General features: G+C 36.2%; 1 non-coding gene across 1 annotated transcript; it reads right to left on the reverse strand.

Moving 5' to 3' along the window:
• Positions 1–355: 355 nt before the first annotated feature.
• Positions 356–488, reverse strand: LOC126024800 (small nucleolar RNA SNORA51). Its single transcript, XR_007500902.1, has one exon. It is a non-coding gene; the product is annotated as a small nucleolar RNA SNORA51 (small nucleolar RNA).
• Between the last annotated feature and the right edge of the window lie 18,067 nt (positions 489–18,555).

Raw genomic sequence — 18,555 nt, forward strand, 5'->3', positions numbered from 1 at the left:
GTTTCATTTAATTTCATTTCAAATAAAACTTCAGTTTACTTCAAAACATTTGCATTCAATTTACATCCAGAAATTAGAAATTAACCTATGTTTGATTAACTACAGTGATAAAAATGATTGCGATAGCTGAATATCATATGCACAATCCTGACACAAAACCTCACTTAGATTTTAAAACCTCCAAATAAGAGAGAATTAGTGCTTGCATAACAAGAAGAAAATTCTTGGTCATTTGGCTTTTTTATAACTAGATCATATTCACAACATGTAAGTAGTATAGACAACACAAATATAAATGCTAAGTCATAAGGAGTTAAGAAATGGTACTTAACTGCATTTGTTTGATTACTCCTTTTTTTGTCCCCCAATTCACAATACAGACCAGGCAAAAGGCCTGTGTTGAGGTGTATATGGGTTGCATTTACTGTACCTCCTCTTTCTATACAGACAGTGTAAAGAACACAGCCTGTGGTAAGAATTGGGAGGCTTTATCTTTTCTTTTTTTTTGATTTTTAATATATATTATATTATATTATATTAATAATATTATATTATATTTATTATATTATATTATATTTATTATATTATATATATATATATATATATCCTTCACCAGTGCAACATTCCCATGACCAATATCCCAAGTGTCCTTCCTCCTCACCCCACAATGGTCTATACTTCTAGACAGGCTTTCTATTTCCCTCATTCAGTCACATTTTGTTATGATAGTTCTCAGTGTAATTATTTCTGTGACTGCACTAAACAATCCCTGTGGTAAGCTTCATGTCAGGAGCTGGACTCTCCAGTCCTCCTCTATTTTGTCTCTGAGAATAATTACACAAATGTTTTTCATTTTTCTCAAAGCCCATAGATGAGGGAGACCATTTTGTGTTTATCTCTCTCGCTCTGACTTATTTCACTCAGCATAATAGATTCCATATACATCCATGTATAGGAAAATTTCATGACTTCATCTCTTCTGATGGCTGCATAATATTCTATTGTGTATATGTACCATAGTTTCTTTAACCATTCATCTATTGAGCAGCATCTAGGCTGTTTCCAGAGTCAGGCTATTGTAAACAATGCTGCAATGAATATAGGTGTGAAAAAGGGATTTTTGTATCATATTTTTGTGTTCCTAGGATATATCTCTAGAAGTGGTATAGCTGGATTGTATGGGAGCTCAATTTCCAGCTTTTGGAAAAATCTCCATATTGCTTTCCACAAAGGTTGGACCAGACAGCATTCCCCCCAGCAGTGAATAAGAGTTCCTTTATCTCCACATCCCTGCCAGCACTGCTTGTTCTCATTCTTTCTGATGTGTACCAATCTCTGTGGTGTGAGATGGTACCTTATAGTTGTTTTGATTTGCATCTCCCTGATGATTAGTGATGTGGAGCATTTTTTTCATGTGCCTTTTCGCCATTTGTATTTCTTTTTTGTCAAAGTGTCTGTTCATTTCTTCTCCCCATTTTTTTGATGGGGTTAGATGTTTTTTCTTCTTGTAAAGTTCTGTCAGTGCCTCGTATATTTTGGAGATTAACCCCTTATCTGATGGGTATTGGGTGAATAGTTTCTCCCACTCAGTGGGTGGCTCTTGTATTCTGGGCACTATTTCCTTTGAGTTGCAGAAGCTTCTTAGCTTAATATAGTCCCATTTATGTATTTATTTCTGCTTTCACTTGTTTGGAGAGCACTGTTTCCTCTTTAAAGATACCTTTAGTCTCAATGTCATGGAGTGTTTGACCTACATGTTGTTCTATATACTGTACTATGGTTTCAGGTCTGATATATAGGTCTTTAATCCATTTGGATCTTACCTTTGTACATGATGTTAACTGGAGGTCTAAATTCGCTTTTTTACAAGTGGCTAGCCAGTTGTGCCAACACCATTTATTGAAGACACCTTCCCTGTTCCATTTAGTATTTCTTGCACCTTTATCCAAAATTAGGTGACGGTATATCTGGGGAACATTTTCTGAGTACTCAAGCCTGTTCCACTGATCCGAGGGTCTGTCTTTATTCCAATACCATGCTGTTTAAATAACTGTTGCTTTGTAATACAGTTTAAACTATAAAACCTTGCTACAAGAAATAAGAGAAGACACATGTAAATGTAAATCCATACCCTGTTCTTGGATTGGCAGGATTAATATCATTAAAATGACAATACTCCTAAAAGCTTTGTACAGATTTAATGCGACCCCTCTAAAGATACCCATGACATTTTTCAAAGAAGTGGATCAAACACTTCTGAAATTCATTTGGAACAATGAACAACCACGAATAGCTAAGGTAATACTTGGGAAAAGGAATATGGGAGGTATTACTTACCCAAACTTTAAACTGTATTACAAAGCAATAGTTGATCACTCCTTACTTATTCACTATCTATATCTAGATGTGACCATTAATTTGAATTTTGTGTTTAGTTTCCTATGTATTTCAAACTCAATTTTATTAATAGAAAATGTTTCCTTAAATAAAATATCATTTAATTGGATTTGCTTTTGGATCTTATACAGATTTTAGAACTTATTCAGTGATAGGTTTGTTACCTTTATTGCTTTCTATTGAATAGCTATTTGACATTGTTATAAAATGCCTAGGTTACTATGTGTAACTATACCACAAGAATACAAGTTTGTGGGTCCGGAGCGGTGGTGCAGGGTTTATGTCATCTGTTTTGCGTGTGCTAGCCTAGGACGGAGCGCGGTTTGATCCCCTAGCGTCCCACTTGGTCCCCAAGCCAGGGAATAAAGATACCAGGAACATAGAATGAAGAAACTAAAGTCTTTTAAATAAATAAATAGTGCTCAGAAAACTAAACTGAATTGAGCTTACAATAAAAGTGGGAATAAAATGAAAGGGAACAAAGGATTATAAATAGAGGGATATGAGTATTTGAGTGAAAAGCATGTTATACCTATAACATGTTTTACCTATAACACTGTTCACATTTTTACAAACTAATGTTTCACAAATAAACTATGAAATAATCACCCATGTTATTATGTGTAAATGTATCTTATTAAATTTAATCTGTACAATATTATATTGACAAAGAACATTACAGCTATTTTTATTCTCTAATTTCCTTAGATTTTGAAAATCCCAAGACCATAAAAATATTTGTGTTTTTCTAAGTGCTTTTAGAAGTAGTTTTTAATCTATACCAGTATGCTTTTATTATATTTGTATTGATTTTTATATGTGGTTTGAGTTAGGGGCTTAATTTCATTTTATCTATTATCATTGTGCCTTTTCACCCATTGGATAAACAATTATCCCAGAATGATGCATTAAATAGATCTTTCTCCTCTCCATTGTAAAACTATTTTTTTCAAGTACTGTATTGTGAAGTTTCTGTTTAAACATTATAGCCAATAGTTATTTTCATTTGCAACACTGCCATACTATTTTATTTTTAATTTTTTTGAGACCAATGTGAATTACAAATCTATCACAGTTATATTTAAGGCACATAGTGACAGTGAATTAGGGCCATTCCCACCACCAGTATTGACCTCCCTCCACCGCTGTTCCCAGCATGATTCCCTTATCTTCAGACTTAGCCCTCTGGATTGCCAGCATAACAATTCCCTTTTGTGTGCTATTCTATCTTAAATACTAAAACTTTAAAACAAGTATTGCTAAGTTAAAATATTAATTTTTTTAGTTTTATTTTTTATTTTTTTATTTAAACAACTTTATTACATACATGATTGTGTTTGGGTTTCAGTCACGTAAAGAACACCACCTATCACCAGTGCAACATTCCCATCACCAATGTCCCAAATCTTCCTCCTCCCCACCCAACCCCTGCCTGTATTCTAGACAGGCTTTCTACTTCCCTCGTACATTCTCATTATTAGGATAGTTCAAAACGTAGTTATTTCTCTAACTAAACTCATCTCTGTTTGTGGTGCGCTTCATGAGGTGAGCTGTTACTTCCAACTCTTTTCCTTTTGTGTCTGAAAGTTGTTATTGGAAGAATGTCTTTCATTTTTCTTAAAACCCATAGATGAGTGAGACCATTCTGCATCATTCTCTTTCTCTCTGACTTATTTCACTCAGCATAATGGATTCCATGTACATCCATGTATAGGAAAATTTCATCTCTCCTGACAGCTGCATAATATTCCATTGTGTATATATACCACAGTTTTTTTAGCCATTCATCTAAAGGGTATCTTGGCTGTTTTCAGAGCCTTGCTATGTTAAATAGTGCTGCAATAAATATAGGTGTAAGGAAGGGATTTTTGTATTGTATTTTTGTGTTCCTCGTGTATATTCCTAGGAGTGGTATAGCTGGGTCGTATGGGAGCTTGATTTCCAGTTTTTGGAGGAATCTCCATATTGCTTTCCATAAAGGTTGAACTAGATGGCATTCCCACCAGCAGTGGATAAGAGTTCCTTTCTCTCCACATCCCCGCCAACACTGCTTGTTCTCATTCTTTGTGATGTGTGCCAATCTCTGTGGTGTGAGGTGGTACCTTATAGTTGTTTTGATTTGCATCTCCCTGATGATTAGTGATGTGGAGCATTTTTTCATGTGTCTTTTGGCCATTTGTATTTCTTCTTTGTCAAAGTGTCCAATTCTTCTCTCCATTTTTTGATGGGATTAGATGTTTTTTTCTTGTAAAGTTCTGTCAGTGCCTTGTATATTTTGGAGATTAGCGCCTTGTCTAATGGTATTGGGTGAATCGTTTCTCCCACTCAGTGGGGGGCTCTTGTATCCTGAGCGCTATTTCTTTTGAGGTGCAGAAGCTTCTCAGTTTAATATATTACCATCTGTTAATCTCTGCTTTCACTTGCTTGGAGAGTGCAATTTCCTCTTTGAAGATGCCTTTAGTCTCAATGTCCTGGAGTGTTTTACCTAAGTGTTGTTCTATGTATCTTATGGTTTCGGGTCTGATTTCAAGGTCTTTTATCCATTTGGATTTAACCTTCATACATAATGTTAGCTGGGGGTCCAAGTTCAATTTTTTGCAAGTGGCTAGCCAGTTGTGCCAACACCACTTGTTGAAGAGGCTTTCTTTGTTCCATTTAGGATTTCTTGCTTCTTTTTCAAAAAATCAGGTGATTGTATGTCTGGGTAACATTTTCTGAGTATTCAAGCCTATTCCACTGATCTGAGGGCCTGTCCTTATTCCAATACTATGCTGTTTTGATAACTATTGCTTTGTAGTACAGTTTAAAGTTGGGGAAAGTAATTCCTCTCATATTCTTTTGCCCAATGATTGCTTTAGCTATTCTAGGGTGTTTATTGTTCCATATGAATTTCAAAAGTGCCTGATCCACTTCTTTGAAGAATGTCATGGGTATCTTTAGAGGGATCGCAATTAATTATATTTAACCTAAAATATGGTGTATTAACATATTTGATAGGCTATACATGGATGTTTTCCAATAAAATCCTGTACTTCTCCATAAAGGTCTTAATATACTAAATTTAACAACTACATTAAACCAATAGTAAATAAAACAATAGTTTAATGACAAATATATTAAGAATTTATTTTAAATAAGAAGTATTATTTTCCCAATGTTAATGATATCACAATTTAAGATATTCAACACTGTTATAAAGAACAGGGCATGAACTTAGAATATAGACATATTTCCACTCTCATGGTAAACAATGACTCATAGTAAAAGGTTGGAAAACAATCGTATAAGCTAATGATAGGATTCAAAAGCAAAGGCAGCCATACTGTATCAGATCCAATAGCATTCAAGTAATGAAAATAATAAGAGATGAAGGATAGGAATTATACATGTATATGTTATGGTCTCAGTCATTTAAGATCACTTAACTATTAATAAGATAAATGTACCAAATCTAAGTTTATAAAGCATTTGCTAATAGAACTGAGGAGTAATACTGATGGCAGCCAGAAATACTGAGCATCTTTAACTCTTTATTCATCATTGGAAAATCAAGCAGGCAGAATATCAGCAAAGAAGCAAGATCCCTATGAGAAAATTTGGAAGAGCTGGGAAAAAATAGGCATGAAAAGGACTCCTTATATCCCTCTCCATGGAGCCAAATAAACATTCTTCTCTAGTGTATATAAAAAATTCTTAATGGTAGGCTCATGCTGGGCACTATTCAAGAGTCCATAGGTGACATAAATAGAAATTGGGGTGGCAAGGAGCCTAGAGACATTGGCATAAGAATTCTTATTGGCATCACAATATTGTACCTTGGAATCCCATAATTGGCAGCTTTAATCATTTTTGTTTATTTGTTTGTTTTGGATCATATTTGACATTGCTCAGGGCTTACTCCTGGATCTGTGCTCATGGATCATTCTTTGGCAGACAGAGATTGTATCTAGTCAGTAAAGACAATTCCACTTCATTAATCTGGCATAGCTTTGAATATGACACAGTTTATCTGGATCTTGGCTTTAGTAGAATCTGAAACATAAACTATTTCATCTCCAAAATTGAAGTTTAGCTAAATGTTGTTCTGGTTGTGTAGCACCATCGTGGACTTTCTGAGAGTCTAAGCAGATCAAAATGATTATGTTTTTGGTGACAAGAAGGATTCAGGATTTCGGTAGTGCTTGGGAGATCATGCAGTTCCAGGGACCTGTCTGGGGCTGACTGTACATGCATCTGCCTTAACCCCAGACTGAAATTTTTATTTGGTGTGACTATATATAGACTGACTTTAGATGTAGCTACGTGGGGCTGCAGTGTCTTTTAGAGTGAGGAGATATAATTCATACAACTTTCATTAAAAAATGGGCATTTTACTGTGACAGCAGTGGTTAGATTGATGTTGGATAGAAAATAGAAAAAGTCTTCTGTAATGGTGGGACACCCTTAATGGCCTCAAGGTTTGGAGATCCCTTGGGATAAACCAAATTTAGTTTGGACAATGAGGATGGCAAATAAGTGCCTCAGGAGGAAAAAGTCTTGCTAGAATAGATTACCATGATTTCATCTAAGGTGCTTGCTAATGATTTATCACTCTATGGTTACAGCTATGTAAATATCCCAGCCTTTGCTCTTCATGAACCTTCTAACTGTTAAAAGAACCTTCTAACTGTTCTTCATGTACCAGTTAATGTCTAGTGCTAGGGTGGAGGACTAGAAATCAATAAAGGACCAGCCTACCCCTTGTTCGGGGCCATTGAGGCTAACTTGCAACCTGAAAAGTCCACTTTTGTCCCTCTAGTACTTTCTCTGAGACTGAACCTGATAGACAGTGGTTGAAGATGCTGATACAATTAACTTTATTTTGATAAATCACCACAAAAATAAACAAGGAAATAGTTATTAAAATGAGATTAACAGTTGATCAGAATATCAATGGTGATAAATGCTTCATAACTAAGCATTAAATGCTGAAAAATTACATGAAAGACCGATAATTTTCTACTCCTATAAGTCTTCCACCTGACTATTCATTTTTTCTTGAAACTATTTCTCTGTTCTTTCTTAATTTTTGTATTATTTCATAGATTTATTTATATTACCTTGTAGTATTTCATAGGCTTGTACTATTTGCATTATTTCATAGATTTATGGTGACATTATTTTGCCAGTTTATACAGTTAGAGAAAACCCTGAGTTTGACACTGAATTCACAGTACTCGGACATCCAGATAGATTTCTAAAGACTAAAACTATACAAATATCAAATATACTATACATATATCAAATATGTTGATGATAATGATGGTGACTATGGTTACTTTGTTATAAAAAACTTTCTTCTGAGTTCCATTGGGAGCTATCAGATTTAAAGAAGAATATCAAATATGAAAGAGAAAATTATTTTGTGGATTATGATGGTCCCACACAGAAAGATGAGTTATTCACCAAGGAAAGTTTGTCATGGATCAGAAATTTGAAGGTTTATTAATCAATCAGAAAAATCAGTTTCCAATACAACTTTCTTTTCTTTTAAGAGCAGTTCTGGGAGACCGGTGAGGTGGCGCTAGAGGTAAGGTGTCTGCCTAGGAAGGACTGCAGCTGGATCCCCGGGCATCCCATATGGTCCCCTCAAGCCAGGGGCAATTTCTGAGCGCTTAGCCAGGAATAACCCCTGAGCATCAAACAGGTATGGCCCCCCAAAAATAGCAAAACAAAAACAAAACAAAAAAAAAAAAGAGCAGTCATGGGCACATATCTTTACTAGTATCAGTAGATTTCCTGTGCATCTAGTGATCACATTGAGAGCGGTCCTAACAATCATTAGAGAAGACACCAAATAAAATGAACCTAGTAACAGGACTATAAAATTAGCTTAGGTGGACATATTTTTGCACGAGAGATTACTCTAAAAAAAGAAACTAGACATAAAGGTAATAAGATCATATTGTTTCCCTCTTATATACTGAGTCAGATTTTGGTGCTTAACAACTGAAATTATTGCGTGTGAAAAAACAGTTTTTTCTGGTTTGAATTGAGCTGTCCTAGATGTGGTCACTTGGCTTGTGTCCATGGTCAGCCCTTAGGCCAGGTGTGATCTGACTGTTACAAGATAGTAGTGATTCTTACCTCTCTGCATAGTCACCCCTAGAAGATTATTTTGTTGACCTGCACATGGTGGTAATTTGAAGGCTCAGAACTAGCCTATCATTGCTTCAGATACAAATCATTTCTTATGTCAAGTTGAAAAATCATATTAGATTATAGAGTATAGGAAAAGTGTATTTCTTAAAAGTAATGGCACTCAGTGGTCTATATACACATGGTAATATTGTACACATTTTGTTAAAATTTATTACAGGCAACAAACCATAGAGGGTATTATTGTCCATACTAGATAATTTTTTGCAGTTTTCTTATTATTTTCCAAAATACAAGTTAGGGCAACTAGTTTAGATGCTGATAAAGATTTAATGTCAGTCTTTAATTTTTTATGCAATTTCCAGAAGTTCTCAGGGCTTTCTCCTGACTGTGCTCAGCAATCACTCCTGACCATGCTTGCAGGACAATATGAGGAACTGGGATTAGAGCAGGGTTGGTTTTGTGCAATAAAGTGACCTACCCACTGAACTATCACTCTCTGACCATAGCCTTTAATAGTTTGTCTAAGTATATTGGTACCTCACAAAGGAAAACAATGAAAATTAATCCTTTCAAACAATGACATTGTATAATAACTGAAAACAATTATTCTCCATTCAGAAATTCTTATTTTGTAGGCTAGTAGTATTTTTGTAAAATAAATTTTATATTTTTTATTATACTCAGATTATAATTTTTTTGTTTTTTGGACCACACCCGGTGACACTCAGGGGTTACTCCTGGCTATATGCTCAAAAATTGCTCCTGGCTTGGGGGACCATATGGGATGCCAGGGTAGCGAATCCTAGGTTAGCGCTTACAAGGCAAACACCATACTGCTAGTGCCACCTCTTCAGCCCCTCAGATTATAATTTTACTTATTCATGGGAATATAACCTAACATTGATGTAATATTGTGGAGCTAACTTAAGAACATTGAAAATTACAGAAGAAATAAAAATTTCTTGTGAATGGACAAGAGCATAAAAGTATAACTTCAGAATTGCCAAAATATGAATCTTAAGCAATAACTTCTGAGTAGCATTCTTAAATCTACATTACATATTCATAGGATACAGGTTCCATATAACTATTTTTACACATGAAGCTTTATTTATATGTTATTGTCTATTCTATATTTTAGTGATCAAACTACACTAATATAATGAGGCATTACATTTGAACCTAGATCCCAACCCCACATCAGTCATCCTGACCATCTGATTCCAGCACACCTTTTCCTAAGAAATGGTGTCATTTCTGAGATGATGAGATGATGGTGATGGTGGTCATGAGTTCTTAATGAAATAAGGCTCCTTAGATGGGGCAGTGCTTCATTTCCACAACTGCACCTGGTCCTCATGATGAGTCTCAGCTAGGAGAGCCTGCCCTGGTGAAAAGTGTACTGAGTTAATACTCAGTATTAGCAATAGATGGTAAGGAGAGACAAATAGAGATTTCTCAAGATATTGGGCATAGTCCAGAGAAGCATCTCTTAACCTACCATGCAGCTGATCATCTGTATGGGAGATTCCTAAGGTCAATAACAGGAGGAATTCAGTATGTTTATCATTTTCCTAGCATTGGAGGACAGGAAAAGTTGGTGCCAATTTTCAGTTTGAGGTAAGAAGGTGGTTTTGGGGTAACTTTGATGAAAGATTTTATACTTCCATGCCATTGACCTCAATAATTCTGGCCTCACTTTCTGCCTATGTCAAAAGAGACTTTCACTGACTTCCATCTCCCTTTTCAGACTCTTTATCCCACTTGGGAATTGAGGAGTTCAAGGCTAAGTTGTTGTGGACAGAAAGAAGATGTAACCTCCCTGGTTTGTCCTTGGTTACTTTCGATAACAAATGGAGTACACAAGAACATTTGTATCAAGAAAAATGTTACTATGAAGGCTACCAATAGGTAAGGGGTGTGTGTAGGTTTGATGGAAAATTTGCTGCTGCTTTGGAGTAAGTCAAGTGGTTTCTGATGTTCTTGCATGAGTTTAATTACCATGGTGCTCTGTGTTAGTGTTTTATGCAAAATCAGAGGTGAGGGGTACTGAAAGATATTACAAGAGTGAAAGCTCTTGTTTTATATGGGACTTACCCAGATTGAATCCTTATTACTCACTGTAAATGGTTCCAGAATCCCCACCAGGAGTGATCCCTGAGCATGCCCTGAGCACTGCCAGGTGTAGTCCCCAAACAAAAATTAAAACAAACAAGCCAAAATGGATGCAAGAAATGTCCACTAAGCTCACAGCAATGCAACTGGAGGGTTTTATATGGAGGGTCTTTTATATGGCAAGTGTCCAGCTCCTAGGTTCTTAAAGACTGGCTGAGCATATCTGTTTCTGCTATGTGTTTGCAAGACGGGGAGCTATTACAGGGCAAGCACCATGAAGTCAGGTGCCAAAGCTAAACTGTCATGACACACTCAAGGCTTGAAGTTCTCTGCAGTCTTCTCCCACACCTATCAGCAAGCACTGTTAGGCCACTGTTAGACAAAGGGGGACTCCAGCTCATCCTTTCTTTACCTGAGCAGAGTAAAGTATTTATTCACTCTTTCTATTCATTCAGTGGGGTTCTGCATATTAAAAAACCTGGAATATAATTGTCATATATCCTAAAATGTATGTTTCAAGTGAACAACTAAATATCTATTAATATGTACATTTTTGTGCAACTCTCACTGCTCCCAAATTCTAGAATATTTGTCCAACTTTGAGAAGAAACTGAGTTTTTGCCAGCTATCATTTTCTATCCTCCCCCGAAAGTCCCCAGCATCTATTAACTCACTTCCTATCTCCCTAGATTTTCCTTCTCTCATTATCATTAAAGCTGAGTGATATAAAAAAAAGAAAAGAAAAGAAAGTCACAGGATCATTTGATAATAAACTGGGATAAATTAACAAACATTTTTTATCTATTTTATTTAAACATCTTGATTACATACATGATTGTGTTTGGGCTTCAGTACAACATTCCCATCACCAATGTCCCAAATCTCCCTCCTCCCCACACAACCCCTGCCTGTAGACAGGCTTTTTATAACCCTCATAAGTTCTCATTATTAGGACAGTTGAAAATGTAGTTATTTCTCTAACTAAACTCATCCCTGTTTGTGGTGAGCTTAATGAGGTGAGGTGGAACTTCAAGCCCAACTCTCCTTTGTGTCTGAAAATTATTTTGCAAGAATGTCTTTCATTTTTCTTAAAAACCATAGATGAGTGAAACCATCCTGTGTTTTTCTCTCTCTGACTTATTTCACTCAGCATAATAGATTCCATGAACATCCATGTATAGGAAAATTTCATGACTTCATCTCTTCTGACAGCTGCATAATATTCCATTGTGTATATGTACCACTGTTTCTTTAGCCATTCATTTTTTGAAGGGCATCTTGGTTGTTTCCAGAATCTTGCTATGGTAAATAGCGCTGCAATAAATATCGGTGTGAGGAAGGGATTTTTGTATTGTATTTTTGTGTTCCTAGGGTATATTCCTAGGAGTGGTATAGTTGGATCGTATGGGAGCTCAATTTCCAGTTTTTGGAGGAATCTCCATATTGCTTTTCCTTAAAGGTTAAACTAGATGGCATTCCCACCAGTAGTGGATAAGAGTTCCTTTCTCTCCACATCCCCGCCAACACTGTTTGTTCTCATTCTTTGTGATATGTGCCAATCTCTGTGGTGTGAGGTGGTACCTCATAGTTGTGTTTATTTGCATCTCCCTGATGATTAGTGTTGTGGAACATTTTTTCATGTGTCTTTTGGCCATTTGTATTTCTTCTTTGTCAAAGTGTCTGTCCATTTCTTCGCCTCATTTTCTGATGGGATTAGATGATGTTTTCTTATAAAGTTCTGTCAGTGCCTTGTATATTTTGGAGATTAGCCCCTAATCTGATGAGTATTGGGTGAATAGTTTCTCCCAATCAGTGGGTAGCTCCTGTATCCTGGGCTCTATTTCCTTTGAGGTGCAGAAGCTTCTCAGCTTAATATATTCCCATCTGTTAATCTCTGCTTTCATTTGTTTGGAGAGTGCAGTTTCCTCCTTGAAGATGCCTGTAGTCTCAATGTCCTGGAGTGTTTTGCCTATGTGTTGTTCTATATATCTGATGGTTTAAGGTCTGATATCAAGGTCTTTAATCCATTTGAATTTTACCTTAGAAAAGGATGTTAACTGGGGGTCTAAATTCAATATTTTGCAAGTGGCTAGCCAGTTGTGCCAACACCACTTGTTGAAGAGGCTTCCATTGCTCCATTTAGAATTTCTTGTTCCTTTATCAAAAATTAGGTGATTGTATGTTTGTGGAACATTCTCTGAGTATTCAAGTCTATTCCACTGATCTGAGGGTGTGTCTTTATTCCAATATCATGCTGTTTTGATAACTATTGCTTTGTAGTAATTTTTAAAGTTGGGGAAAGTAATTCCTCCCAATTCTTTTTCCCAATGATTTCTTTAACTATTCTAGAGTGTTTATTGTTCCAAATAAATTTCAAAAGTGCCTGATCCACTTCTTTGAAGAATGCCATGGTATTTTTAGAGGGTTCTCATTAAATCTGTACAATGCTTTGGGGAGTATTGCCATTTTGATTATGTTAATCTTGCCAATCCATGAGCAGGGTATGTGTTTCCATTTCCATGTGTGCTCTCTTATTTCATGGCGCAGAGTTTTATAGTTTTCTTTGTATAGGTCCTTCACATTTTTTTGTCAAGTTGATTCCAAGATTTTTGAGTTTGTGGGGCACTATTGTGAATGGGATTGTTTTCTTAATGTCCATTACTTCCTTATTACTATTGGTATATAGAAAGGCCATTAATTTTTTGTGTTAATTTTGTAGCCTGCCACCTTGCTATATGAGTCTATTTTTTTCCTAGAAGCTTTTTGGTAATTTAGGGTTTTCTAAGTAAAGTATCGTGTCATCTGCAAATAGCTTGACTTCTTTCTTTCTTATCTGGATTTGCTTGATATCTTTTTCTTGCCTAATCACTATAGCAAGTACTTCCAGTGCTATGTTGAATAGGAGTGGTGAGAGAGGACAGCCTTGTCTTGTGCCAGAATTTAGAGAGAAGGTTCTTAGTTTTTCTCCATTGAGGATAATATTTGCATTGGTTTGCGGCTTGTGGTAGATGGCCTTAACTATATTGAGAAAGCATCCTTTCATTCATTCCCATCTTGCTGAGAGTTTTGATCAAGAATGGGTGTTGGACCTTATCAAATGCTTTCTCTGCATTTATTGATATGATCATGTGATTTTTATTTTTCTTGTTGTTGATGTTGTGCATTATGTTGATAGATTTACAGATGTTAAACCATCCTTGCATTCCTGGGATGAAACCTACCTGATCATAGTGGATGATCTTCTTAATGAGGCATTGAATCCTATTTGCCAGGATTTTGTTGAGGATCTTTGCATCTGCATTCATCAGCGATATTGGTCTATAATTTTCTTTTTTCATAGCATCTCTGTGTGGTTTAGGTATCAAGGTGATATAGGCTTCATAAATGCTATTTGGAAGTGTTTCTGTTTTTTTCGATCTCATGAAAGAGTCTTGCCAGGATTGGTAGTAGTTCCTCTTGGAAAGTTTGAAAGAATTCATTAGTGAATCCATCTGGGCCTGGGCAGATATTTGTTTTGGGCAGATATTTGATTATCTTTTTAATTTTATCAATAGTGATGGGGGTGTTTAAATATGCTACATCCTCTTCATTCAACCTTGGAAGACTATAAGAGGTAAGAATTTATCCATTTCTTCCAGGTTCTCATTTTTAGTGGCATAGTTTCTCTAAGTAGTTTCTGATTACCCTTTGAATCTATGCCATATCAGTAGTGATCTCTCCTTTTTCATTCTTAATACAAGTTATTATGTTTCTCTCTCTTTCTTTGTTAGTTTTGCCAGTGGTCTATCAATCTTGTTTATTATTTCGAAAAACCAACTTCTGCTTTCGTTGATCTTTCGGATTGTTTTTTGAGTTTCCACTTCATTGATTTCTGCTCTCAGCTTTGTTATTTCCTTCTTTCTCTCTATTTTTGGTTCCTTTTGTTGAGCACTTTCTAAATCTATGAGCTGCGTCATTAAGCTATTCAGGTAGGCCCCTTCTTCCTTCCTGATGTGTGCTTGCAAAGGTATAAATTTTCCTTTCATTACTGCTTTTGCTGTGTCCCATAAGTTCTGATAGTCTGTGTCTTTATTATAATTTATTTCCAGGAAAGTTTTGATTTTCTCTTTGATTTCCTCTTGGACCCACTGGTTATTTAGTATGAGGCTGTCTTACTTCCAGGTTTTAAAGTTTTTCTTCTGTGTCCCTTTGGAATTCACATATAATTTCAGAGACTTGTGGTCAGCAAAAGTAGCCTGCAAAATTTCTATCTTCTTGATATTATGGAGGTATGTTTTATGTGCCAGCATGTAGTCTATCCTGGATAATGTAGCATGTACATTAGAGAAAAATGTGTATCCAGGTTTCTGGGGATGGAGTCCTACTAGTCCTCTACTAGTCCTCTTTCTTTCATTTCTCTTCTCAGATCTAGTATATTCTCGTTGGGTTTCAGTCTGGTTGACCTATCCAGTGTTGACAAAGCTGTGTTAATGTTCCCCACAATTATTGTGTTGTTATTGATATTATTTTTCAGATTTTTCAACAATTTTATTAAATATTTTGCTGGCCCCTCATTCAGTGCATACATGTTTAGGAGAGTGATTTCACCTGCTCTACATGTCCCTTGATTAATACAAAATGTCTATTTGTCCCTTACAATTTCCCTGAGTATAAAGTTTGCATCATCTGATATTAATATGGCCATTCCAGCTTTTTTATGGCTGTTGTTTTCTTGGATAATTTATCTGCAGCCTTTTGTTTTAAGTCTATGTTTGTTCTGACTATTCAGGTGCATTTCTTGTAGGCAGCAGAAGGTTGGATTGAGTGTTTTAATCCATTTAGCTTCTCTGTATCTCTTAACTGTTGCATTTAGTTCATTGATATTGAGAGAAAAAAATTATCCTGAGATTTATGCCATCTTTATATCAAAATTTTGTATGTCTTTTGGTCAGTCTTGTCTTAAATTAGGTTTTTCACTTTTTTTCTTAAGACTGGTTTTGAGTCTGTAAAGTTTCTGAGCTGTTGTTTGTCTGTGAAACCATGTATTTTTCCTTCAAACCTGAAAGTGAGTTTTGCTGGGTACAACATTCTAGGCAAAGCACATATTTCATTGAGTTTTGTCACTATGTCCCACCCCTGCTTTCTGGCCTTCAAGTGTTTCTGGTGACAAGTCTGCAGTAAATCTCAAGGATGTTCCCTTGAATGTAATTTCCCTTTTTGATCTTGCTGCTTTCAGAATTTTGTCTCTATCTATGGGATTCGTCATTGTGACTAGGGTGTGCCTTGGGGTATTTTTTCTGGGGTCTCTTTTGGTTGGTACTCTTCGGGCATGCTGGATTTGATCTCATATATTCTTTAGCTCTGGAAGTTTCTCTTTAATGATGTTCTTGACCGTTATTCTTCCTGAAAATTTTCTTCCTGGGTCTCTGGGACTCCAATGATTCTTAAGTTGTTTCCATTGATCTTACCATAGACTTCTATTTTCATCTATTCCCATTCTTTGACTAACTTTTCCATTGTCTGTTCATTTGATTTAATTTTTTTCCATTCTTGTCTGCTGTATAAAGTTTTTATTTATCTCATCTTCCACAGCATCAATTCTATTCTCAGCTTCTGTTAGCCCTTTCAAGAGCATATTCATTTTGCCATTCAATTCATTTACTGAGTTTTTCAGGCTTTTTATTTGACCTGTTATTTCAGTTTGGAGGTTTGTGTTTCAGTCTTTATACTTTTGGGATTCTTATTAGTGTTCTTTTCAATTATCAGGGGTCCTCAAAATTTTTAAACAGGGGGCCAGTTCACTGTTCTTCAGACTGTTGGAGTGCCAGATTATAGTAAAAACAAAAATTATAAACAAATTTCTATGCACACTGCATATGTCTTATTTAGAAGTGAAGAATCAAAATGGGAATAAATACAATATGTGGCCCGTGGGCTGTAGTTTGAAGACCCCTGAACTAGATCCATGGTTTCTTTGAGTTCTTTGAACATCTTCCATATTTCTTGTCTCAACTCCTTATCTGAGATATTGATTAGTTGGTTGGCCATTTTCTGGTCATCAGAATTTTCATCTTCATTCTCTATGTCTGATGCTGGCCTGCATTGTTTCCCCATTGTGACACTTGTATTGTGGTTTTTTCTATGTGTTGTGGTGGTATTCATTGGCTAAATGATGTGTGCAGCCACGGTCCTCTGGTTCTGCCCTTTCTGGGTGGGTCGACTTGCCTCCAAGGAAGGGGAGCCCTCCATGGATGAAGCCTCACACAGAATCAAATCTTAGGCCTGAGCATGCAGCAGAGAAGACAGTCCATGGAGAGATGCTGGGCTTCAGTGATCCAGATCAGTTCTTAGTGTGGTTTTTTCTTCTTGTTGCAGTGCCACATAGAGAAGCGGAGCCGCCGTGCTCTTTTGGAGTCTCTGGGAGAGCAAATTTTCTGGGCCCTTTTCGGCCCACTCTCAAGAGGTATAGGAGACAGGACAGGAGAGAAACACACACAGGCAGCACTCACAGGTTCTCACAGTAGAGCCCCACTGGGCTGGCGTAGATTTTCCCAGCCTGACGTTACAAACAGGGGACCTGCCTTCTGTGAAGTACTGCTTATAGCCGGTTTTCACTTTAGGAAGCAGTCCTTTGGCATCCGGCCCCTTGGATGAGCCTCCGGGAGAGCAAATTTTCTGGGTCTTTTTCAGCCCACTCCCAAGAGGTTTAGGAGACAGGACAGGAGACAAACACACAAGGTAGCACTCACAGTTTCTCACCAAAGACATTCTTTTGTCATCAGGAAAGATCTTTATTTAAATGCTCAAACCGTCCACCTCTCTGAGTTTCAGAAATGCAGAAGCACATTTGTGGTACCTGAGATCTAGTACATAAAGGGAAGATGGCATTTGTTTTGCAGGAGGTTCTCATTTTATCCCTGGACCCACATACTGTTCCCCAAGCACTGCCAAATTGATTCTTGAGCAGAGCCAGCATGAGTATGTATGGCCCCAAAGCCTCTCTGCCTCACAAATAAAAAAAAGGACATCATATTTAGTATTTGGGACACATTGCTATTAAGCCCAAATTATTTATATATTCACTATGCAGGGTACAGGAAGAAGGAATCTCAAGGTTACAAGGTTGATGGTGGGGAGATTTATTTTAAAAAATGTAAGACAAATTAAGTGTTTTTAGGACCACTTGCAGTTGATGTTAGTGTATTTACCAAATATTTTTATGTTATAATTCAAAGAGGTGTAATCCTAGGAGTGAGTGTATATTCAAATTTAGAATAATAAGTTCTACTATGTAGAGTATATATTCTATGTAGTGAGTATATATATATATTCAATTTTAGAATAATAAGTTCTACTATGTAGAACTTCAATATTCACCTATGACTCTATGTGTATTACATGCATGATACACAGGAATATAAAGAATTAAAGTATAGGACCGACCAATAGCACATTGGGTAAGGAATATGCCTTGCACATGGCCAACTCAGGTTGGCTCCTTGGTATCTCAAATGGTCCCCTGAGCCTGCCAGGAGTAATTTCTGAACAAAGAGCTAGGAGTAAAAACAATAAGCCATAACAACAAAAAATTAAAATATAATGATATATTCAGTTGCAAATATTATATACTATTGTACTTGAGAAAACAGTCACATTTGCCAAAACAGTGAAGATGAAGAGATATTTTTGATTTTCCAACTTACCTTTTTACCTCTTTTTGAATATTTAAAATGCTTTAACTACATACATAAATACAAACACAGATGCATATGCAATATTTATATCTAGTCACATATATTTATGTATATAATATGTAGTTATATATTCCAAATAGCTTATCAGAGTTGGGATATTATTTATAAAAAGCAATAGTGACATTTGCAGGCAAGACAGGACCTCAACTGGAAAACCCAGGGCCTACAT

This window comes from Suncus etruscus, chromosome 12 (assembly GCF_024139225.1).
Source record: "Suncus etruscus isolate mSunEtr1 chromosome 12, mSunEtr1.pri.cur, whole genome shotgun sequence".
NCBI classification, from domain to species: domain Eukaryota; kingdom Metazoa; phylum Chordata; class Mammalia; order Eulipotyphla; family Soricidae; genus Suncus; species Suncus etruscus.